Raw genomic sequence first — 8,628 nt, forward strand, 5'->3', positions numbered from 1 at the left:
AGACCCAATATTGTATTGTATTGTATTGTGTATATTGTGAATATACTGTGGGGTATTTTCAAGTAAGAATGCATCTTTCTAAATACACTTACCATTTTCTTTTACATCAAACACATTGGGTATGAGGGAATTTTAAATGGGTCTGTATCGTTAAAGACGCTTAATCAGATTGAAAATTTTGAGGGAGAATTTGTGAGGGAAGGAGACGTTTTAACCTGTGCGGACGCCACTAACACTTCCCTTGCGCGCAAAGAAGGATTTTTTAAGAGAAGTTTTATATGCGCCCCGATTATTTGTAAATAATTCACACTTTTTTACGTGGGAAGTTTTAAAGGCACATCTATAAGTGTTAAAGGTGCCTCACTTAAGATAAATTTGAGAGGGAGTTTGTGATAGAAAGTCTGAGGTTAAGTTGATTACCAATTGACTGACGAAAATATATAAAAGCGAGCCAAATTAGAAGCTGGTCATCTTTAGGGGGCCATTTTGGCGAGTTGCTCATCTTTAGGGGGTTAAAATGGAATTAACCCATTATTATTAATAGCAATTTGAAATATGAGAAATGCTACTGTAATAGAGTTGCTGCCAAGCTGATTGCTATTACATAAATAACAATAGATTTTGATAAACATAAAATCTCGATAGAGTTTGATAAGAACATGTCGACTATAATTGTATAAGTGCCGACAATGACACAAAAAGTGTTGAGGAAATATAAGAGCGTCGATGAAGAATCAAAGTAGTTGTACGAAAAAATATTCCGATTAAATTTAAATTATATTATTTTCTATAATTTTAATCGATATGATTTTACAGTTTTGTTTTTTTACTTTTATAATATAAATTGTTGGCACCATCATTAAGTTTTCTTAGTTAGCAAAATATGATTATAACTAATAATAGATTCAGTAAATAATAAATAAAACAATTAAAAATTTCTAAAAATAAAAAGTGCCAAAAATACTAAAGTTAAACTAATGTGAATTCTACTTATGTTACGTTATTAAGATTAAACTGTAGATGTGTAATTGAGAATATAAACTAAAGATGTTCGTTGACAAATAATGTACTAAAGATATCTATTTTAAAAAGTATATTCTTTCAAATTTATTAAAGATATGAAAAGTAAAAATTAAACAGTGTCATTTTTAACAAAAATTATTATGCTTTTGATTTATATTTCTATTTGCATATTTTTCTATATATTTTAAATTATTATATATTAAAATAAATTTTATATTTTATAATAGCCAACCATCATTAAGTTTTATTCGTTAGCAAAATATGATAATCACTAATGAGAGATTTAGTAAATTATACATAAAACAATTAAAAATTTATAAAATTAAAATTTATAAAGGTTTAAAAATAAATAAAATTTTTAAATATTAAAAATTAAAAAAATACTAAAGTTAAACTAATGTGAATTCTACTTATGTTACGCTATTAAGATTAAACTGGAGACGTGTAATCGAAAATATAAACTAAAGATGATCGTCGAAAAATAATGAACTAAAGATATCTATTTTAAAAATATATACTTTTAAAATTTATTAAAGATATGAAAAATAAAAATTTAACAATTTTATTTGTAATAAATTAAAACCGATGTTGATGGTAGGTGTTCAATTTGAGGGGTGTTATTTGGGTGAGGTGGATGATACAGTCTTAGGTGTTGCAACAAAGATATAGAATATCCCATTTGTAAGGATTTTTTATTTAGTGATGATGAAGCTGAACTATATCATCACTTCTGAAAAGAAACAGGCTTCTCTCCGAGTAAAACCCTATAAAACAAAAAATGAAGTAGTTAAAAGAAACTATAAGATGTTAGGATGTAGACTTAACACTAAATATGTACTAATATTTCGGTCAAATTTAAAATATTTTATTTTATATAGTTTTAATCGAACTGGTTTTATTGTTTTCTTTTTTTTATTATTGTAATATAAATGTTGACACCGTCATTAAGTTTTATTTTTTAACAAAAAAGAATATAACTAATGATAGATTTAGTAATAACACATAAAACAATAAAAATTTTATTTTAAATTAATATATTAAAATAAATTCCTCATTTTAATAGTTTAAATAAACATATATAACTTAATAGTTTTTTTATAAACATTTTTAATTTAATATGAATAATTGCATGAGGAGGTTTTCTTCAGGAAATATTGGGGGCTATTTGGCCGAGTAAATGCCTTAAGGTGGGTTGAATTGAGGGTAAATCCCTGTTATTGAAAAAACTGTTATTGAAAAAACTGTTATTGAAAAAAAAACATTACTATAAAGTTTTTATAATAAACTAATCTATTAGTTGCATCCTGCGGTATTTAACACACTTTGTAAACCTACTGAATTTATTCATTCTTTTATTAAAGTAATCAAAATATTCATCTCTAAATTATTGTTGGTGGACCCTAAGCACGTTAGTGGCGACAAAATCAATGAATGCATCGCACGCACGAGAGAAAAGTATGTGATGTAGTAACTCTTTGGCGAGTGTTGGATGGCGAATGCATTGGTTTTCCTTATAGACGACGAGCTTGAGCTGCTTGAACCTACATATTGGTTTGATTGTTAAAGTTTTTTTTGTTAAAAGATAGACATATTAAAACTAAGGTACCAGAGTAGCATTACAATACATACTTAACAGAAAGTACGGAATATCGTTCCACGATTTAGATCTATCCTTTTTGCGAGCCCACTTGGCGAGTTTGGCTGCTTGAATATTGAGATTTCTTTTGAGGGGGTAAGCTCAATTACCAATTACTGGAGGGGGTAAACTCAATTACCAATTAGTTTTGAGGGGGTAAGCTCCAAAAACCCAATATTATATCGTATTGTGTATATTGTGAATATACTGTAGGGTATTTTCAAGTAAGAATGCATCTTTCTAAATACACTTACCATTTTCTTTTACATCAAACACATTGGGCATGGGGAAATTTTAAATGGGTCTGTATCGTTAAAGACGCTTAATCAGATTGACAAATTTGAGGGAGAATTTGTGAGGGAAGGAGTCGCTTTAACCTGTGCGGACGCCACTAACACTTCCCTTGCGCATAAAGAAAGACTTTTTAGGAGAAGTTCTACATGAACCCCGATTATTTGTAATTAGACACTTTTCCACGTGAGAAGCTTTAAAGGCGCATCTATAAGTGTTAAAGGCGCCTCACTTAAGATAAATTTGAAGGGGACTTCGGCGAAGGGGACTTTTTCACGTGGGAAACCCATCCATCTCTCTCTTAAAGAGAAATGGTAACTTCAAACTTAAACCTAAGACATAGAAAACTTAAAAATAATTTCCTCCCATTCAAAATCGAAGGGGACTTCGGCGAAGGAAGGCCTGCTTCGCCGGAAAAACAACCAAAAACTAAGATCTCTCTCTAAAAAACGGTTACTCGAGTTCCTATTTTCTCTAACTTTCCCAAAAAGGTCCTTTCCCGGAAAGATATGCCTTTAATACTTACATGAGGTGTTTTGCGTTTTTTCCAGACCCAGCTCTCGTCTTTACCTTCATATGTCTTTAATTATTTTAGAAAATCTTAATGCAATGCAATTTTAATTGAGAAGTTTTAAAGGCGGCTCCATTTTTATTATTAGCACCTTCCCTGCTCCTTTGACTGTGGCAAATTCTCTATGATTACCCTGGCTATCGACACCCCCAAATCGGTGGACGTGAGCTGATTTTCTGAACTAATGTCGATTTTAAGCGTCTTCAGCAGTGACGGTAGGTTCAATTGGTTTTGTAAACAATGAGGGTATAACCTGTGCCCGTCGGGCACTGACCCTTCTATCAGATGCGTCACGGGAGGTTGGCTTTAAGATAATAGTGGTTGATCTAACGCGCCCCACATTGCAGCTATAGGCACTCTTAAAAGCTAAAGTTTAAGGGATCCATATGTAAATGAGGTGCCTACAATAATAATATGAATATTCCCAAAGAAAAATGAGATCTTTGAAAAGATGCTCATAATCTCAACCCTTGAATGAATTCTAATCAAATCTGAACCCTCAAATTTTGAGTAAATGAATCCCAACCATTATTGAATAAAAATGGGAGAGTAAATCTTGGCCATTGGGAGGAGGGGAAAAGATACTCTCCTCCTTTATCCTATATATTAAAACAGGTCAGTCGGTTACATGAGGGATAAGTCTTGCCGTCTATTTTTATTGGGAGTTTGACAGATATCACATCCGACGGCTGGATAATATCTTCTTAATGTAAATTAAATCAAAATAAAAGGGTATTAGTGTAAATCGACCAAAATCGGTTGGGATATCCCTCTAATAACTACTACCACGTATTTCTCTCCCTACTCGATTTTCTATCACGATTTAAGTTTTTGACATCATCTTTATTACTCATTGTTATTTGTTATTCCATATCCAGAGAGTTCTTCTTAGGAACATTGATTTAATTGTCATCTCCGGCGTTAGCCAAGAGGGATTTGTCGCGTCCGTAGGACGCGGCGGAACCCTAGTTATATAGATATCAGCTTAGACCCGTCAAGTTTTCTAGCGGAAGCGGTTTGAACCTACCGGTTAGCCCTAATCAATCCATCTATCTACAACAACTTTCTCAACACTATCCAAATCACTAAAGTTCACCACAATTAAGACTACCTTATTCAACCAAAAATTCATATAAAAATCATAGAAGAAAATCCTCTTTCAGCCGATTGAGGAATCCTCAACCGATTTCAATCATAGAAACAGTTAAGAATAGATGTTTTTTCAATTTTAATTCGTCTACTGACGAGTTTAGAGAGAGAAAGAGACTTTAGAGATTTTTATCTCAACTTCAAATACTTCAAAAATTATTGCACATAGAAGCAAACTTAGAGAGAAGTAACGTTTCTGATTTTAGGGTATAGTTGTGATTCTGTGAAGAACAGAAACAAGAATAGAAGAAAATGTTTTGCGTCCCTTTGAAATCAGTGGGTTCGAGCTGAATTTTGGAACCAAAGTCCGTTGGAGTCAACCGATTTCATGTCAAACACAGAAGTTAAAGGGTTTGTATTGAGAGAAGCCGCTTTTAACTGCACTGGAGGCTCTAGTAGGGGTGGGATTTTGGCCCGGAAACCCGGAATCCGCCCACGACCGTCCGAGTCCGAAGAGTCCGTGACCGTCCGATGCCCGAATCGGTCCGTACCCACTCGACCGAAAGATCTTAAGCGGATGGATGCGGGAATAGGTCCTTACCCGGTGGTCCGACCGAGTCCGCCCGCTTATATCGTCCGCCCGCTTATATCGTCCGCCCGACCGAACCCGTCCACACCCGTCCGTTTATCCTACTCGTTATATCCGCCCGCCTATATGATTGATTTTAAGCCTTTAGGTTTGTAGAGTTAGCTACAACCATTAGATTTCAAGAGTAAATAAATAACTCTAGAAATCACTTTTCTTAATCTTGTCTTCGTCGTTCTACTTCTCTTGTCTCTATCTCCTCCAAAATCTCAGTATCTCATCAATAACCCGAGAATCCACAATAAACCGATCGTAATCCATGAGAAGAAGCATATAAACCGATTATAATCCATGAGAAATCTCAATACTTATCTTGCGATTTTGAATATATTTACTTTTTAGAATTGTAAAGTGGGAGTTTTAGAAAGTTGTATTTAGCGACTAAACATTTTTTATTTCGAATAAAAGTTTCTTTATTTGTTCATTAGTGACCAGTATCCGCCCGAACGATACCCGGTTTGCCCGACTATCAAAACGGTCACGGACGGGCACTTTGTTGGAGAAAAATTCAAAATGTCCGCCCGTTTTGTGCGGATGTCCGAGTGGACACTTAGGACTCGTGTTCATTCCGCCCGGACCGGTTGAGTTAGTGTCCGTTTCCCGCCCGGACCGATTCCCACCCCTAGTTTCTAGTAACATTGATGGGCGCCTTCATGATTTCCTTTTTGAAATTGCTAATTCATGTTGAGCCCCCAAAGTGTGATCAACTTGTTCTTTTCACCCCCCCCCCATTTATCCAATTTCCATTTTGACCCCATTTTAACTGAAGAGTTAATTCATGTTGAGTGCGATAGACGTGTCATAGTTTTCTTTATAAATTAACTTGGAGTCTCCTTAAATTTGTTTCACCATAAGAAAACCATAGGCTATAGTAAGCTAATAATAGTATATTACAACTCTTTTTTTATGTTTTCAAATATGAGGATAAATTGCAGAAGTACAAGTAATATCAATTACATAGTCTTTATTTTATACCTAGAATGTAATCAATCTGACCATGATATGATGATCAAGACATTCAAGTGTCCTATTTTTTTCTTCTCCAATTAAGCATATGGAACAAAAGGAATGCTTTGTTCGTTTCTGAAGAAATTTCCAGGATCAACCTTGGTCTTCACATGCACTAACCTTTCATAGTTATTCTTAAAGTATTTTTCGCCCCAAGTCTTAGCTTGTAAATATGTTGCCGTGCCGTTTTTGCTCTGACCTAAATCAATATCTCTGTAGTTGAGATATGCAGCTCTTGGAGATCTTGAAACATAAGGTGCCATATATTGATATAGCTTCCTAATCCAGTTGATTTGGTTCTCAGTTTCATCCAACCCTTCCCAATATGCCAAATACTGAATCTTGAATAAGTTTCCACTTCTATGTGGGAACGGAATTTCGGATTCTGAAATCTCACTCATTTTTCCACCATAAGGACTAAAGATCACCACAGGTTGCTTTTCTTCTAATAACCTTCTCCATAGTCCTTCTAATCCAACTTGTGAAATGGGTTCTTTCACGTAATCCGATTTTGCTTTATAAAACCTCTTCTCTTGTGTCCTATTTAAGAGGGCTTCTAGAGGACCATCAATTTTGAATTCAGCAAAGTAGAGGGTAGATTGAATCCAGCTCATTTCAGTACAATCTTTTCTCTCCAAACCCAACTCAGGAAATCTATCTTTCATCAAAGTTAGGAGATTCTTGGCACTTCCAAGAAACATGGAGTTGAATGAAGCTTGAATAGTTTTATCTCCTCTTTGATTAGAATTCGCAACGGTTGAGAGGATTCTAATGAAAAGATCATTAGGAAGTGTATGTGCAATTTCTTGCCACCTATGAACAAGTGAAGTAGCACCTTGTTGTAAGGTTTTAGAGATTGTAAAAACAGTGACAGTTGGTGGAACAGAAAGCAATTTGATCTTCCATGAAAGAATGATTCCAAAGCTTCCTCCACCTCCACCTCTAATGGCCCAAAACAAGTCTTCTCCCATGGTTTTTCTATCTAAAATTCTGCCGTTAACGTCGACTATTCGAGCATCAATAACATTATCAGCAGCAAGACCATATTTCCTTAATAAAGTACCATACCCACCTCCACTAAAGTGACCACCAACACCAACAGTAGGGCAAATCCCTGCAGGAAATGCTAGGGTTTTACTCTTTACTCCAATATTATAATAAACTTCACCGATGGTTGCACCAGATTGAACCCATGCATTATTATTTTCTGTATCAACAACAATCGATCGTAAATTAGACAAATCAACAATCACGAAAGGAACATCAGATACGTACGATAGACCATCATAATCATGTCCTCCACTTCGAATTTTTAATTGAATTCCGAGTTTCCGGGAACAAATTACAGAAGCTTGAACATGTGATTCATGCATGGCAGTAATTATTAGATTAGGTTTTGGAGAAGTAGGGGATATGAATCTTAGGTTTTGTATAGTAGATTGTAAAGTAGATGTATAATTAGAACTGGTTGGGGTGTAAACAGGAATGGGTGTTTGAGAAGGTTGGGTAGTAAGGCAATTGAGGAAGTTGTCATGGATGGAGGTAGCTGAAGTTGTAAATGAAATTGAGAACAAAAAGAAAGTAAATAAGAATATGAAAGAACCTGGAGTACTAAATATTGTCATATTTGTGATGAATTTGTTATCATAATATGGATGGTTATTTATACTACAAAATTTATGACTATTCTATGCAATTAATTGTATCAAATTTGAATTTAGTTTGAATATGGAACTATTAATTGATGTGAAGAGGCTAAAAACGATAATTCTACTTTGAATGTCAAAGAGCCACATTTTAATTAAGGGTCCCTAGTTTATGACTAGCCTCCCACTTTAGTCCTCATCTTTCAAAGAGTCTAATTTCATCCCCTTGGTTAACAGCCCATCGATTAGCTTTTAGGTATTTTTATTCCTTTTACAAGAATGCCCTCTTTTTTATTTGTTTTCTCTCCTTCTTCTCCTTGTTTCTTTCTAGATTCATATTCAAGTGCCTCTGTTAATGGGTCCATGTCAGTTTGTTTCTCTAAGAAAAAAGAAAGAATAACGAGAGGAAAAATACAATTGAAGTTCGACATTGGGGGTGAAATTAGCCTAAAAAAATTAAGATAATTTAATTTAGAAATTCTAATAAATTTATAAATTAAGAAACACCCTAATGATTTAAATGTTACAATCAAGGTCAACTGTCAAACATACATTACACACCAAAGAAATATAGATTTTGAAAATTCTGCCATTCACTATGCATTGGTCTTTGGCTTGCTAGAAAATTAGTTTCTGGTATCTTGTCCATGGATAGAGACACTTTCACATATATCTAGTGGATGCCTTTTCCAATACTATTTTTGTATTAATTAGCAAA

At 34.1% G+C, this 8,628-nt stretch overlaps 1 pseudogene; it reads right to left on the reverse strand.

The window, feature by feature from the left end:
* Positions 1-6,286: 6,286 nt before the first annotated feature.
* Positions 6,287-7,889, reverse strand: LOC147563618 (tetrahydroberberine oxidase pseudogene; annotated as a pseudogene).
* Positions 7,890-8,628: the final 739 nt, after the last annotated feature.

This window comes from Eschscholzia californica, unplaced genomic scaffold, assembly GCF_041429995.1.
Source record: "Eschscholzia californica isolate CP2 unplaced genomic scaffold, dmEscCali1.0.p SCAF_1, whole genome shotgun sequence".
NCBI lineage: Eukaryota > Viridiplantae > Streptophyta > Magnoliopsida > Ranunculales > Papaveraceae > Eschscholzia > Eschscholzia californica.